The sequence below is a fragment of the Molossus molossus genome, unplaced genomic scaffold (genome assembly GCF_014108415.1).
Source record: "Molossus molossus isolate mMolMol1 unplaced genomic scaffold, mMolMol1.p scaffold_m16_p_12, whole genome shotgun sequence".
In the NCBI taxonomy this organism is placed as follows: Eukaryota; Metazoa; Chordata; class Mammalia; order Chiroptera; family Molossidae; genus Molossus; species Molossus molossus.
In genome coordinates this window covers 83,509,139-83,525,432 of record NW_023425347.1, presented here as the reverse complement: position 1 = coordinate 83,525,432, position 16,294 = coordinate 83,509,139, and positions in this window count along the sequence as shown.

The window sequence follows — 16,294 nt, the reverse complement described above, 5'->3', positions numbered from 1 at the left end:
AAGAAACGTCAATGTGAGGGAGATACATCAACTGGTTGCCTCCCACACAACCCCGTTGGGGTCGGGGCCAAACCCCACTGAGGTATGCGTTCTAAACTGGAAGCAAACCCGAGGCTCACTGGTCCATGGGCCGATGCTCTAACCACTGAGCCAGACCGGCCGGGGCAGGAAATCCGTTTTTTATGTGCATTATCCCAATTTTTAAGTACTGGGTTCCACCTCCACTCCCTGCTTTCTCTCCCACCTTCTTTTTCCCCTCTGTGCAGAACGTTTATTTTCAGACATGTTCTCAAGCCTCTGACATTTAAACTTTGGGATTTGAATGTTTTCTATTGCTCCTCCCCAGAGCGAGGCTGCGGGTGAGATTTCCCTGGGATCCGTGCCTGCCCTTCTGGAGCTGAAGGGCCAGGCGGTGCTGGCTTTTGGGAGCCAGTTATAGCCTCCGCTCTTTACTGAGCACCTACTGCACACCAGGCCTCCTCCCGTGAACAGTCACGTCAACCCACCCTAGGAGCCTGTGAGGTTGTGTTCCCCTCTGCGCATGCCTGGTGGACAAACTAGTCTGTGGTCACACAGCAAGTGAGGGGTGGAGCAAGGACAAAAACTCCTGTCTCTGACGCACAATCCATTTTTTCCCCTATACCAGTAGTTCTCAGCCAGGGGTGATTTTGTCCCTCCCTAGGAGACATTCAGCAATTCCTGGAGATGTTTTCAATTGTCATGACTCAGGGGTACTGTTGGCAACTAGTGGGGAGAAACCAGGGAAGCTACAAACATCCTACTATACATAGAACAGCCTGCGTCCCATTAACAGCCTAAAATGTTGATAGTGCTGAATCTGAGAAACCTTGATCTATGCGCCAAGGTCTATGAGCTTACAGGTGCCCTGAAGGACGTGCAGCATTTGGGCAGAACAGCATCTGTAGCGGACTGTTCCAGACGGAGATAACAAGAACACGGCATAAGGAAGAGGGCGTGCTGAGGAGCCAGTCTGGGTAGAAAGTTTAGGTGCAGGAGCAGGAAGGGACAAGCACAGCTACAGAGGCTGACGTGGCCTGTGTGGGTCAGGGCTGCGTGGCTGCAGAGACTGACGTGGCCTGTGTGGGTCAGGGCTGCGTGGCTGCAGAGGCTGACGTGGCCTGTGTGGGTCAGGGCTCTGTGGTTGCAAGTGACAGAAAACCCAGCTTATCCTGCCTGAGTTTAAAAGGAAACACATTGGCTCAGCTGAGTGGTCAGTCCAAGGATGGACAAACAGGGATGGGAGGAGGGCCTGACCAAAGAAAAAATGCTGATTGGGCAAAAAGAAAAATAGTATGCACAAGAATCAGCATATACTGAGCGCGTATATGATCGGACCCTGTTCTAAGTATTCTGCATGTGTTACCTCATTTCTCCTTACAACAGTCCTATAGGTGGATATTGTTATTTACAGCTTATAGATGAAGAAACTCGAGCCCAGAGAGGTTAAGTACCATGCCCAAGGTCACACAGCTAAGAGAAGGTGGCAGAGACCAGATTTGGATTTGGCTCCAGAGTTTGGGTCTTCACCACTCTACTGCCCCACCTTCCTGCTGTCACAGGCCTAATCTCGGTGGCTTGGCCCATGAAGTGCAGTGGCTTCTTCGCATAGGAAATGAGGAACCATCTATGTATCAGGGGGTGACACTGTGGCAGGATAGTAAGAAGCTAGGAAAAGTCCCAGGCAAGTAGGATAGGGAAGCTGAGACAAGAAACTTAAACAAGGCCGAACAATTTGAACAACTTACAGCCAGCTAGTGAATAGCAAGACCTTATCTTCCCTAACCAAGGGCACTTAAAAGCAAATGGTTTCTACCACCCCTCTCTAACCAGAGAATACATAGATTAAATCACCCTGGTTGGAGAGATAGAGAACAGAGATCCAATTAATGCCGTCTGTGCCAGCCAAGCCCAAGGGCAGATGAAGTCGGGGGGACAAATAACACAAACCCCATCAGAGCCCACCAGACCCAAGATAACAGTCAAACAGACCAAAGAATAATCCCAAACTCCCCTATACGGTAATGTTGATGCATCAGCATATTAAAAATGCACCTGAAAAACTGATGACTATTCTACTGCAACCCTCCTCCACAATTCTTGCCACAGAAGAAAGATTAAAAGCTCTCAAGAAAGAGGCCCAATGGGAGCTGGCTCCAGAGCATGCCCACGCCCCTTCTCAGGTGTGAACTTTTCCTTCCTACTACAGGCTGAGTCCTCCCAGTTTTCCCTCTAATCCTGCCTCCACGCCCCCTTTTCTCTGACCTCCCAGGGAGCCGACAGCAGCCCCGCCTTGGCTCACTTCTTTTCTGTGGTTTCCAGGGAGCCAAAGCAGGGCATCCCCTGGGCTCTCCCCTGTTGCTTCTTCTACCCTAAGTCCTCCCTTTGTTTCACTGTCCCAGCTTTAATAAACATACCCTCAAAATCACCTGGACTCCTGTTGGGAGACCCTTCCTGCACGAAGGCCAGAACCCACACACTACAGGACGGCCTGAGGCAGACCTGCTCCAGTCTGGTCCCCACCGGGTACCACCCCCATCCGCCTGTGCCTTAGAATCGCACTCGGGGGACATGAGAGACATGGGGCAGTGTCCAGGCAGGAGCTTGGAGGCCCAGCTCTGCAGTGGGGAGGGGGGGGGCAGCCCTGTGAGATGCTCACTGCAATGCCCTCGGCCACTTGGCCTGTGCTGGTGGAACAAGGGGTGGGACAGGGTGGGAGCTGGTGGATGATTGATGACCTGGCTCTGAAGGTGCCTCTGAGTTTGCATCATTTTCCGGCTCATCCCCCTCACTCTGGCAGATGGAAACTAGATACGTAAGTCATCCATCTCCCGCTGCCTGCAGGGAGGGGGAAGGGGACAGGGCCGGTGGCAGGGAGGGCAGCGGTGGTCCTTTTCCGGGATGCATTTGGCGAGCAGCAGGCTGCCATCCTTCCTCATTACCGTCCAGCAGGAATTCTGCCCCAGAAACTCCGGCAGGCCGAGATCCCAGGGATCAGTAAGGGCCACTGGCCATTGACGTCCTTGGCCCTAGAGGGGCCCTGGAACGCCTGGCTGGGCCTCACTGCTGGACTCAGCTGTCTTTATCCCATCCCCCCAGATCAAAGTCCCACTCCTCGTCGCCACCCTCGTCACCTTGGGGCTGACTGGTGACCAGGGCCAGATTCACAGCTGCCACACACTCAGCTCCACCACTGACCTGTCCCGGAGCCAGGGAGGGAAGGCAGCCACTCCTGCTTCGCACCACCCCCATGTCCCCGGCCCAGCACCATCTGCCCCTGCCTGGTCCCAGCCAGACATCTCCCAGCCACTGACAGTGAGACCGGCCTGGCAGAGTTGCCTATTTAAGGACCCGGTGCTGCTCTATGAGGCTGCATTCCTTCCTCCCTCCCTCCCTCCCTCCCTCCCTCCCTCCTCCCTCCCTCCCTCCCTCCCTCCCTTCCTCCCTCCCTCCCCTCCCTCCCTCCCTCCCTCCCTCCCCCTCCCTCCCTCCCTCCTCCCTCCCTCCCTCCCTCCCTTCCTCCTCCCTTCCTTCCTCCCTCCCTTCCTTCCTCCCTCCCTTCCTCCCTTCCTCCCTCCCTTCCTTCCTTCCTCCCTTCCTCCCTTCCTTCCCTCCCTTCCTTCCTCCCTCCCTCCTTTCTCCCTCCCTCCCTTCCTCCCTCCCTCCCTTCCTCCCTCCCTCCCTTCCTCCTCCCTCCCTTCCTCCCTCCCTCCCTTCCTCCCTCCCTCCCTTCCTCCTCCCTCCCTTCCTTCCTCCCGCCCTTCCTCCCTCCCTCCCTTCCTCCCTCCCTTCCTTCCTCCCTCCCTTCCTTCCTCCCTCCCTTCCTCCCTCCCTCCCTTCCTCCCTCCCTCCCTTCCTTCCTCCCTCCCTTCCTTCCTCCCTCCCTTCCTCCCTCCCTCCCTTCCATCCTCCCTCCCTTCCATCCTCCCTCCCTTCCTTCCTCCCTCCCTTCCTTCCCTCCCTCCCTTCCTCCCTCCCTCCCTTCCTCCCTCCCTCCCTTCCTCCCTCCCTCCCTTCCTCCCTCCCTCCCTTCCTCCCTCCCTCCTTCCTCCCTCCCTCCCTTCCTCCCTCCCTTCCTTCCTCCATCCCTTCCTTCCTCCCTCCCTTCCTTCCTCCCTCCCTTCCTTCCTCCCTCCCTTCCTTCCTCCCTCCCTCCTTCCTCCCTCCCTTCCTTCCGTCCCTCCCTTCCTTCCTCCCTCCCTTCCTTCCTCCCTCCCTTCCTTCCTCCCTCCCTTCCTTCCTCCCTCCCTTCTTCCTCCCTCCTTCCTTCCTCCATCCCTTCTTTCCTCCCTCCCTTCCTCCCTCCTTCCTTCCTCCCTCCCTTCCTCCTCCCTTCCTCCCCCTCCCTTCCTCCCTCCCTCCCTTCCTCCCTCCCTTCCTCCCTCCCTTCCTTCCTCCCTCCCTTCCTCCCTCCCTTCCTCCTCCTCCCTTCCTCCCTCCTCCTCCCTTCCTCCCTTCCTCCCTTCCTTCCTCCTTCCTCCCTCCCTCCCCTCCCTCCCTCCCTCCCTCCCCTCCCTCCCTCCCTTCCTCCCTCCCTCCTCCCTCCCTTCCTCCCTCCCCCTCCTCCCTTCCTCCCTTCCCTCCCTCCCTCCCTTCCTCCTCCCTCCCCGCCTCCTCCCTCCCTTCCTCCCTCCCTCTTCCTCCCTCCCTTCCTCCCTCCCTCCTCCTCCCTCCGTCCTCCCTCCCTCCTCCCCCCTTCCTTCCTCCCTCCCTTCCTCCCTCCTTCCTTCCCTCCTCCCTCCTTCCTCCCTCCCTCCTTCCTCCCTCCCCTTCCTTCCTTCCCTCTCCTTCCTTCCTCCCTCCTCCTCCCCTCCCTCCTTCCTTCCTCCCTCCCTTCCTTCCTCCCTCCCTTCTCTTCCCTCCCTTCCTCCCTCCCTCCCTCCCTTCTCCTTCCCTCCCTTCCTTCTCCTCCCTCCTTTTCCTCCTCCCTCCTTCCTTCCTCCCTTCCTCTCCCCCTCCCCCTTCCTCCCTCCCTTCCTTCTTCCCCCCCCTCCTTCCTCCCTCCCTTCCTTCTTCCTTCCCCTCCTTCCCTCCCTCCTCCCTCCTTCCCTCCCTTTCTTCTTCCCTCCCTCCTTTTCTCCCTCCCTCCTTTTCTCCCTCCCTCACTTCCTTCCTCCCTCCCTTCCTTCCTCCCTCCCTTCCTTCCTTCCTCCCTTCCTCCCTTCCTTCCCTCCCTTTCTTCTTCCCTCCCTCCTTTTCTCCCTCCCTCCTTTTCTCCCTCCTCCCTTCGCTCTCTCCTTCCTCCCTCCCTTCCTTCCTCCCTCCCTTCCTTCCTTCCTCCCTCCCTTCCTGCCTCCCCTTCCTTCCTCCCTCCCTTCCTTCCTCCCTCCCTTCCTTCCTCCCTCCCTTCCTTCCTCCCTCCCTTCCTCCCTCCCTTCCTTCCTCCCTCCCTTCCTTCCTCCCTCCCTTCCTTCTTCCCCCTCCCTCCTTTTTCTTCCTTCCTCCCTCCCTTCCTTCCTCCCTCCCTTCCTTCCTCCTCCTCCTTCCTCCCTTTCTTCTTCCCTCCCTCCCTCCCTTTTTTCTTCCTTCCTCCCTTCCTTCTTCCCTTCTTCCTCCCTTCTTTCCTTTCTTACTTTCCCCTCCCTCCCTCCCTTATTTTCTTTTTCCAGCAAGCTCCATGCTGTGCTGAGCCCTGAGGAACACAGTGAACTAGACAAACCAAGGCCTATCCTCTGGGGGTCCCCATCCGACTTTACCCTCAAAGGACTTAGGGTCCCACTGGGCTCCTCCCCTCCCCTCTGAACTTGCTTCTCCTCCTGTGTCCCCAACTCAGTGATGGCCCCGCCACTCACCCACCTGCCCAGACCCCCAGGCCCAAAACCTAGGGGCCACCCTCACTCCCCCCTCTCCTTTGACGTCAGTCAAGAAGGCTATTGACCCTAACCCTAAATCCCCTGAGAGCCACCTCCCTGCCCTAGCTTAGTTCTCCACCGCCTCCTTGTGAGCCGGGCCAGCCCCTCTGGCTCTCCTGCCTCCAGTCTCTCCCTCTCCGGAGCCAGAGGTCCACATTGATTCGAAATCTGACCACGTGGTTAAATGCTTTAATAGCCACTAATGCACGAAGGATAATTCACAACCTCCACCTTTTGGCACAAGGGCCCCTAAGACTCAGCGTCCCCTCCCTTCTCCAGACTCACTCAGTTCCATTGAACCTCTGGAGGTTCCCCAAAGCTTCCAGCCCTCAGCCCAGTGGATTGTCCCCCTTCTTTCTGGTCACCTTCTAACATCTCCTTCAACATGCAGCTCAGGCACCAGTCCCTCTGGGACCTTTCCGGACCCCTGGCTGAGTTAGCTCCCCATCGGGCACTTACTGCCCCCAGGCTCACCTCTAGCCCTGCCAGCCGGAAGGTGACTTTCCTCCATGGGCACCGGGCCCAGGCTCCCTCCACCCTCCTCCAAGGCCTCAGAGCCCCCTGCTCCCAGCTGGCCGAGGGAGAGGGCGGAGAAGAAACCCCCAGGTGTGTCCCTGCAGGCGAGGGCCCTCATGTGCGCCCCAGATGAAATGCGGGTGTGTCTCAGTCCCCTCCCTCTGGCTGGGACACGAGAGGCTAGCGGGCGTGTGGGCGGAATGACCAGCTCAGGAGAGAAAGCAACAGGACGGAGGCCTGGTCCTCAGCACGCGGGGCGTCTCACGAGCCCCAGACAGCAAGGCTAGGAATTTACCCGAGAAAGAGACACTTTGCCCTGTCGAAGCCACCGATGTTTGAGCCTTACTGGCCATACCCTAATAGTGTGCTGGCCGGGCACTCGGCAGCCCTGCGCAGTGGCTGAGCTCTCGGGAAAATCCCGCCCGGTCCTGCGTGTCAGCCGCCTACTGCTGCCCGCTAACCCGCCCGAAGGCTCTTTAGTCCACGTGTCACGCAGTTGGCGTGGGTGGCGCTCAGCTGGCCAGTTCTGTTCTGCACACCGGCGGCTGGTGGTGCGACAGCCGGAGCCCTGGTGTCCGCCCTCCAGCAGGCCAGCCCGGCCTGGCCTCAGAGTGGAGGCAGGGTTTCGAGTCGGAGCGTGCAGAGGGGTGCGTGGGGGGGGGGGGGACACCGTTTCACTATTATGACTTTCCAGTGTTCTGCCTTCTTCACTTGACTCTGAGTGGCTTATATGCAGAATTGTTGTCTTCTTCACCTCAGACCTGTGTCTCACTCAATTTGTAGCAAGCACTCAATATAAGCTTATGAATGAATGAGTGAATAAATGGATGGGTGAATGAGTGAATGAATAAATGGATGAGTGGATCAGTGAACGAATAAATGAATGAGTGGTTGAATGAGTGAGTGAGTGAGTGAGTGAGTGAGTGAATGGATGGATGAGAGAATGGATGGATGAGTGAATGGATGGATGAGTGAATGAATGGACGGGTGAATGAATGGATGGGTGAATGAATGGATGGGTGAATGAATGAGTGAGTGAGTGAGTGAGTGAGTGAGTGAGTGAGTGGATGAATGGGTGGATAGGTGAGTGAGTGGGTGAATGGATGGATGAGTAAGAGAATGAATGAGTGAAGGAATGAACGAAAGAGAGGAACAGGAACTGCTGCGTGGCCACACCTCCCCCCTATGGACACAGACAGCGGGGCTATGAGGACCGATGCTCAGGAACTTCCTTCCATTCACACATCTGTGTTGCGGCTCTTCTGCAAAGGGCTGTGGAGTTCTCTGCGGAGCTGGAACTCCAGGGAGGCCGCTTCTTATCTCTGTGCCCTTGGACAGGGGGCTCCCCCTGTCTGTGCCTCAGTTCCAATTAGAAAAGAAGTAAAATTACCTGTGTTCACAGGTGACATAATCTTATATGTAGAAAACCCTAGAGATCCTACCAAAAATGAAAACCTGTTAGAATTATTAAGTAAATTAATCAAAGTTGCATGATGCAAAATCAACATGCAGAAAATCAATTGTTTCTGTACACTAACAATGAACAATCTAAAAAGGAAATTAAGAAAACAATTCCATTAACAATGGCATCAAAACGAATAAAATATATAGGGATACACTTAACCAAGGAAGTGAAAGACTTGCACACTGGAAAGTACAAAACAGTGTTGAAAGAAATAAGACACAAGCGGAGAAAGACCCTGTGTTCATGGATTGAAAGACTTAATATTATTAAAATGTCCATACTACCCAAAGCAATCTAGAGACTCAATGCAATCCCTACCAAAACCTCAATGACATTTTCTGTAGAAATAGGAAAACTCATCCTAAACTTCATATGGAATTTCAAGGGAGCTCAAATAACCAAAACAACCATGAAAAGGACAAAGTTGGAGGCCTCACACTTTCAGATTTCAAGACATACTACGAAATACAGTAGTCAAAACAGTATGGCGTTGGCATAAAGACAGACATAGAGATCAATGGAACAGAACAGAGAACCCAGGCATGAACCTTCACACGTGTGGTCAAATGATCTTTGACAAGGGCGCCAAGACTACACAATGGGGAGAAGATAGTCTCTTCAGCAGATGGTGGCAGGGAAACTGGATATTCACATGCAAAAAAGTGAAGACAAACTCTTATGTTACACCATATACAAAAATGAACTACAAATGGATTAAAGATCTAAATGTAAGACTCTTAGAAGAAAAGCTTCATAATGTTGATTTGGCAATGATTTCTTGAGTATGACACCAAAAGCATAAGAAACAAAAGCACAAATAGACAAATGGGACTACACATATCACACCTTAAAACTTCTGCACCTCAAAGGAAACAATCATGAGAATAAAAAGGCCGTCTATAGAATGGGAGAAAATATTTGCAATTCATATATCTAATGAGGGATTGATATCCAAAATATATAAAGAACTCCTACAATTCAACAACAAAAACAAATAACCCAAATAAAAAATGGGCAAAGGGGTTGATGCCCTGGCCAGTGTGGCTCAGTGATTAGGGCGCTGGCCTGCACACCTAAGGGTCACAGGTTCAGTTCCTGGTCAAGGGCAGGTACCTGGGTTGCAGATTCGATCACCAGCCCTGGTCAAGGCACGTGCAGGAGGCAACCAATCCATGTGTCTTTCTCACCTTCCTGTCCCTCTCCCTCTCCCTCTCCCTCTCCCTCTCCCTCTCCCTCTCCCTCTCCCTCTCCCTCTCCCTCTCCCTCTCCCTCTCCCTCTCCCCCTATCCTTCTCCCTCTCCCTCTCTCTCTCTCTCTCTCTCCCCCTCTCCCTCCCTCCTTCCATTCTCTCTGAAAAACAATGGGAAAATATCCTCGAAAGAGGATTAACAACAACAACAAATGGCAAAGGAGCTGAATAGGCATTTCTCCAAAGAAGGTATGCAATTAACAAGGCAATTTCATTCCATGTTAAGCTGTTCCTAACATCCTCACCTCCACCTGTCTCGTCTGCACTCAAAGCTCCTTGTCCCAAACTCACTCCCCCCCCCCCAAAAAAAGAGAAAGAAATTAGGTTAAAGGATGGAATTGCAACCTTCCCCATGGAGCCACAGCCTCCCAAATTCAGAGACATAAGCGGGTTCAAAAATGGGATGGATGACCTGTACGCAGGATACATTACAGGAATATGGCTGCTTGCTGGGGACCACACATCTCTAATGGTGCCATCACTCACTCACCTGCCTTCTCAGGATGTGCCTGGACTCGCGTCGCAGGCTTTCCTCTGAAGGTGGGAACATGAGCCACGCTGGGAGAAGAGAGCAGAACTGTTGTTCCTCGGCTCCTCCTGTCCCAGACCAGCCTGGGACTCCAGGGCCACCTGTCCTGTCTCAGTTGCTGGCTAGACCCATGGACAACGCTGAGGGTCCACCCCTGGCGACAGCTCCCCAGGCACATCCCTCTTTAAGAGCCGCCTCTGTGAGAGCGAGACAGAGTCCACTTCCCTTTGAACATGGAACTTATTCATCGTGGTTCCCCCACCATACCCTGCACAGTGACCCGCACTTAATAAGAACTTGGGACAATATTGGGTGAATCAAACTGAACTTGAAACAGAAATTGAACACGCTTTTAAAGGTTGAATCGGGGCATAAAAAAAAAAAAAGGTTTGAAAATCCAAATCCTTTTCTGTTGCTCCCTGGAGAGCCAGCACTTCAAGGAAGCCTTTGGCAAATCCTTTTGTAAAGAGTAGGCGTGTGGGGTTCTTTTACAGAGTAAATACCCCTCATGCGTGACCCCGTGGATGTATATGTGTATGCATATGTATATGTGTGTGTATAACATTAATATTAATGTGGAATGTGGAATATTAATGTATAAATTAATATTAAATAGTTAGACAGTAAATTAAGTATTCGGTGGCATATGGAGCCCCTACTGCATAGCTCTCCAGTCCCACCCCGCCAGGACACCCACTATTGTATTTGGGGTTTTAATGAGGATTTTCTCAGATTAGAAATATTGCTTGCTCTCAGGATCAGATAAACTTTGATCATTTTTTTCTCAAGAGACAGAAAATTCAGGAAACTAAGAAACAGAATCTGGCCCCAAGAGTTTCTCCGTCCCTCTATCCCCGGGAAAAGCAGCGCCCGAGATGCACAGCCGCCACCCGCAGTTCCGCCCTCGGTGTGCAGGGCGAGCAGCCACCCGTCTGCCTGGCCCGAAGCCCGGGTCCACGTCACGGATGTGGGTGGGGCGGGGAGGGAGCCGGGTGGGCAGTGGCTGCAACGGAGCCCCTCCCAGCAAGTCTGGACAAGGCTCCTGAGCAAGGCTTCTGACCACAGGACAGAAATGGGGCCCAGGGTCCCCATCTCCTCACCTCTCTGTTATCTCCTTCAGGACACCAAGGACAAAACTTATCTTATTTTCTATCCTCAGGAGAAACGATAGGAGGCAGGAAGACACTCAGAACTCCACAGAGCTTTGCGTGGGAACGGTATGTGTAGGCTGCGGCAGATCTGTTTGTTTTTTAATCCTCACCCAAGGATATTTTTTTTATTGATTTTTAGAGAGAGAAGAAGAGGGAGTGAGAGAGAAACATCGATTGGTTGCCTCTTGCACACACCCTGACTAGGAATCAAACCCACAACCTTTTGGTGTGCAGGCTAATGCTTCAACCAGCTGAGCTACCCGACCAGGGCTGGTGTGTGGCACTTTCAAAACGTGTCTGCGAATTCCCTGACACCTCTCCCTTTGAGGGTGGTCTTATGTCCCTCCCTCGGATCTGGGCTGAGTGTGGGCGACTGGCCCCCTGGTGGCACAGGCAGAGCAGCCTCACCCCCACCCTGAGCCCCTGAAAGGCTCTCGGAGGATGTCCTCAAACCCGAGGCCCAGGATCTCCTCACCCAAGGCAGGTCCAGGTGCCGCTGAGCCCCTCGGGTCCAGCTCAGCGATGCAGGCTCCCCAGGGCAGGAGTGGGGACACAGTGTGGAAATTCTTTCAAGGCGTGTGACAGTAAAAGGAGGAGTGACACGGGGTGTGGCAGGACTGAGTTTTCTTGTGATTGGAGAACTAATGACCTGCTTGTACCCTGATGGGAACGCCCCCAGAGGAAGGAACGTCGATGAGCCTGGAAGGGAGGTGGTACTAGAGCCCTGGGCTTGAGTGGAGTGCCAGGACCACAAGGGTGCAACCTTGTGCACAAGTGGCCTCGACGGGTCAGGAAGAGCTTCTTTCAGAGAGTCCTTGACCCCTGACTGATAGACTGTCCCCAGGGTGTCACAGCGTAGGAGCTCACCCTTCCTGGAGCAGAAGGCTGATTTCAGCTGGGGAAGCAGAGGCCGGAGTGGGAGCCGGGAGGACATCCATCACGCAGAGCCGTGTAGACTTGAGATCTGAGCTGAGAAGCACGTGAAGGTCATTTAGGTAAAGCCTCTCATTCTGCAGACGTGGTCCAAGGCCCAGGCCAGACAGCGACTTAGAGGCAGTCTGGCCCACAGCCGGACCTCCCGTCTCTGAATCCAATCACTCTGCCTCAGAGACCAGATCTGCTTCCTGCCCAGACCCCCTAGCCTTTCTCCTTCCCCGGAGAGTCCTGACTCTCTCTAGAGTTGGTCCTAAGCAGCATCCCCACCCTCATATGCCTTGAAATGTCTGAATCCAGGCCACACTGACCACCCCTAGGTACCTATCAAGTCCTCCAGTTCTTTCTCCAAGGTGTCCCCTGTCACCTCACCTTTGCCCCAGCTCTGGGCCACTGCCCCAGTTATAGCCCTCACTGGGCTATCACCCCAAATCCTACTGGCCTCCCAGTCCCCTCACCCTCTTCCCTGCCTTGGGGACGTGTGGCTTATCCCTGAGTCTATAGGGAGAGCCCTGTGCAGCGTGTCCCGGTCCTGGTTCCGCAGCAGCGTCCAGAGCAGAGGAGTCCAGGCACGTGTGTTTGGGAAAAGCTGCAACCACCTGTCCTCTGCTTCAGGGCTTCTCTAAGCCTCTAACGCAGCCGGTAACAGGAGACGAAGCCCTGGGTCAGCCTGGCCGCTGCCCCACTCCACCCTTGAGCAGGCTCCTTAACCTCTGCGTGCCTCAGTTTCCTCCTCAGTAAAATGGGACAACAACAGAGCTCACACCCAGGGTTATCTCGAAGATGAAATGAGTTCATTTATGTAGGAACAGTGCCTGACAGAGAGGAGCAGCTGTGACAGCTTCTGCTATTCCCATGTTTACTCCATCTCGCCACCGTCCTTGGGGTGCCGTGGAGGGCTCCCACCTTGCTCCTCAGACCAAATTCCCACCTCAGACCCTTGGCTGGTTCCGGGATCCCCACGACTTGGGGCACAGTCTTGCTCCTACTGGGCCCATTCCTTCCCTCAGACCCTGTCTCAGCCTCCCCAGAGATGGACCTTGAAGCAAGGGTTTGCAGGGAGGCCTTGGACTGGGGAGGTGGTCCGGGTGAATGTCAGGGGCGGGGGAGTGAGTCAAGAGAGGGAAGGAAGCTGATAAAAGGTGTCTGCCAGCTCTGGTGGGGAACTGCAAAGGTCACAGGTGCTGTGGGGGACATGGGCGTGGCCCCCATGGTCACCTCTCCTGGAGAAGTCAGCTCCTGTCTCCTGCTCTGGTCACCTGGCAGAAGGGAGCGGGTAGCCAGCCACAGAAGCGCTCGGTGGTGGGGGGTGACTACTGAAGGACCGTGGAGTTCAGGGTCCAGAAGCACCAGATGTGGGACCTGAATCGACAGCTCGGCAGCTGCGAGGTCTCAGCAGGTCCCTGTCCCTCTGGGAGTCTGTTTTCCCATCTACGGAACAGGGACTGTAACTCCCACCTGTAGAAATGCCCGTGCGTTTTCCCTGCCCGTCTCTCCTTGTCAGCCCCCAAGTTTGGTGAGCGTTTCCCCCAATCCCGACAGTCCAACAGGCCTGGAGCAGACATTTCGTCCAGGCTGGAAAGGTCAGGTCCTCTCCTGGAAATCTCAGTTTGGAACATGGGGACAAAGTCAAACAGCTTGTAGACCAATCACATCAGCTCAGGGGTGGAAGCCATCATTTCGGGGTGCATGCTGGGTCCCGAGTGAGCAGAGAAGCCAGTCCGCGAAGGAAATCAAGGAGATGGGCAAAGGGAATGGAGGTGAGTTGTACGTACTGCAGACCCAGTCGGGAGAAAGGCAGAGGGAGGCACGGAGAGCCAGGCAGCACCTCTGCCCCGTGACTTTCAGGTCGCTGCGTGTCTGGTGAGCTTCTACAGGTGGGACCTGAGGCCTCCCTGTAGTCTTATCCTAAATCCTGTTTCTACTTGAGCTTCTTTGCACGGGTTTGTGATCCAGCTGGGCCTCGTTTCTGGCTCAAGCAAACAGAGATTAATTAATTCAATGACTGGTGTAACGGGAATTGCAGGGGTAGCGTTGAGTCAGGAATGACTTCATGGGGCCTCCAATGATGTCCTGAAGAACAGAATTCTCTCTGCGTCCCCTTTCCAGGTTGTCTTCATTCTCAGGCTACACCCGAGATGGGAGCAACGGCTCTAGACGATGAACTTGCAGGTTCAAGTTCAGTGGGCAGAATCTAGTTCAAGTTCACTGGGAAGAGCAAGAGTCAATTTCTCAGGAGCCCCAGCAAAAGCTCGCTGTAAAACAATGTCTCCGGTTGGGTCACATGCCGATCCCTGGGCCAGTCACTGTAGCCAGGGGAATGGTCTGCGTTAGTGAGCAGAAGCCTAGTCGTGTGGCCCAGCTCTAAGCTGCGGGTGCTGCCTCCCCCGTGGACTGAAAGCAAAGAAAGGGAGACCCACAGAAAAATGAACGCTGCCCACAAACAGGCAAGCAACCCTAATGGACTCAACCTCGTGGGCCGTGTGAGGGTGACACGAAGTCCCTTGTAAAATGCTGGTGCTTAAAAAATGCTCAGTTCTCCCCTGGTGAACAGACTGTACACAAACCGCCACCCCCTCGCCCTCCCCACGTGGCGTGTTCCAAGCACACGGTTTCCGCCTCCGGATAAAGTGTAATCCGCTGTAGGCTCTGATGGTTATCTCGTGTCTCCAAAGCATACTTTTCTCCAAAGGACAAATCTGGGGAAGGTAAAGCCATTAACAAGTGCTAAGTGGCCAATCTCTGAGGAGGCCTTAGACTAAGACCAAGAAATGATGAAAACTCTGGCTGGGCCACCCTGCTGGGAGCCCTAGAGTGCCCCTGACAACACGGCTTTGCAGGTCTTAATTGTTTTTCCTCCAGCTGAAATTAAACTTCATTTCTGAGTGTGGAGAGGAAGATTAAGGGGCCGCATCCGAGAGCAAATCAGCCCCGTGTTGTGGATGGGGGGGCCCTCGCAGGTGGCCCCCTAAGGTGTCTCTGTTTCTCAAGCGGTGACTATGCAGGGAACAGCCTCTGGTTCCCACATGGCCCCCACCCATAGTTTGGGGGTCAGGCATCCTCACGAGCTTGGGGGCGGCAGGGGGTGAGGACACATGCAATGCCACCTGAGCACTGCAGCCCATCAGCAAGGAGAGGCCAGGCGGGGACTCCGAACCCACAGAGACCATTTCTAGAGACCAAGAGAGGGCTGGGCGTGAATTAGGGGGGAGCAGGGGAGACAGTCTAACTGTCCTAATTCTAACACATAATAAAGATGCTGTTTCTCACGAGTCTGAATTCTGGAAATGGACAAAACCTTGGGGCTTCCTCAGATGCCAAAATGTTCCCAATTAAAAAAAAAAAAAAAAAATACAGCATGGCCCTGACCGGTTTGGCTCAGCGGTTAGAGCATTGGCTTGTGAACCAAAGGGTCGCAGGTCAAGGGCACGTACCTCAGTTGCGGTTTGACCCCAGCCCTGGTTGGGGTCGTGTGGGAGGTAACTAGTCAATGTGTCTCTCTCACATCGATGTTTCTCTCTCTCTCTCCCTCTCGCTCTTCCTTCCTCCCACTCTACCTGAAGATCAATGAAAAAGTGTCCTCGGTTGAGGATTAAAAAAATAATACAGCATGGACTGTGGTATTGCTCTCAGCCACTGAGCACTCCTGTACGCCTGGCCCTCCGTGCTTTGCATTGATTGTATCTTTTAAATCTCCCAATAACCGATGCCATGCGTGGTGTTATTATCTCCATTTCACAGATCAGGAAACTGGCTCAAAGAGTCCAAGTCGCTTGCACTAAAGCACCCAAGTTGTAGGTCAAAACCAGGTCTGTGTGATGCCAAAGCGGAAGCACTGCTTTACTGCCCTGCCTCCCTTGAACTCCTCCTCGCACGCCCAGGGGTCCAGGCCCTTCGCAATTCTTCCCATCGAGAGGTAAAGTACAGTTCCCCTCTTCTGAATCTGAGCTGACCTTATAACTTGCTCTGGCCAGTGCAGAAGTGACATTGTGCCGTTTCTGAGCCTAAACCTCAAAATGCCTCGTGTACTTCTGCTCTGTTTTACATGACCTGCCTTCACTCTGAGAACAGCCCGCTCCTCACTGGACAATGAGAGAACAGAAGGAGCAGAGATGAGCCGTCAAGTTGAGCCATCCCAGACCACCCAGCCTCCAGCCACCACAGCAGCTGTCCGAAATACTCATAATCCCATCTAAGGCCAGCCCAGCCCTGCCCACAGCTGCAAAACCTCCCGGCAGACCTGCAGACTCCTACACCAAAGAAACACTTGTTATTTTAAGCCACTATGTTTTGAGATCGCTTGTTACGCAGCAAGCGCTATCTGACGCACCTGGTCCCAAAGCAGTTGCACTCAGCCGTCGTTCAGCCCTGCATCCAGTACCTCGTCTCTTCCAAATTCTCCCTCCACCACCATCTTTGCTCCTGAAAAGCCAGAGGACTTTCTCCCATGTCTAGAGACCATGAACCCTCAGTTGCTAGGACCCATTTCTCCTTCAGTCATCCCTTCGCTCAGTCATTCAACAAACGTTTATTGTGTGCTCACTCTATGTGCAAGGCTGTGGTCCCTCCCAACCTAGGGGA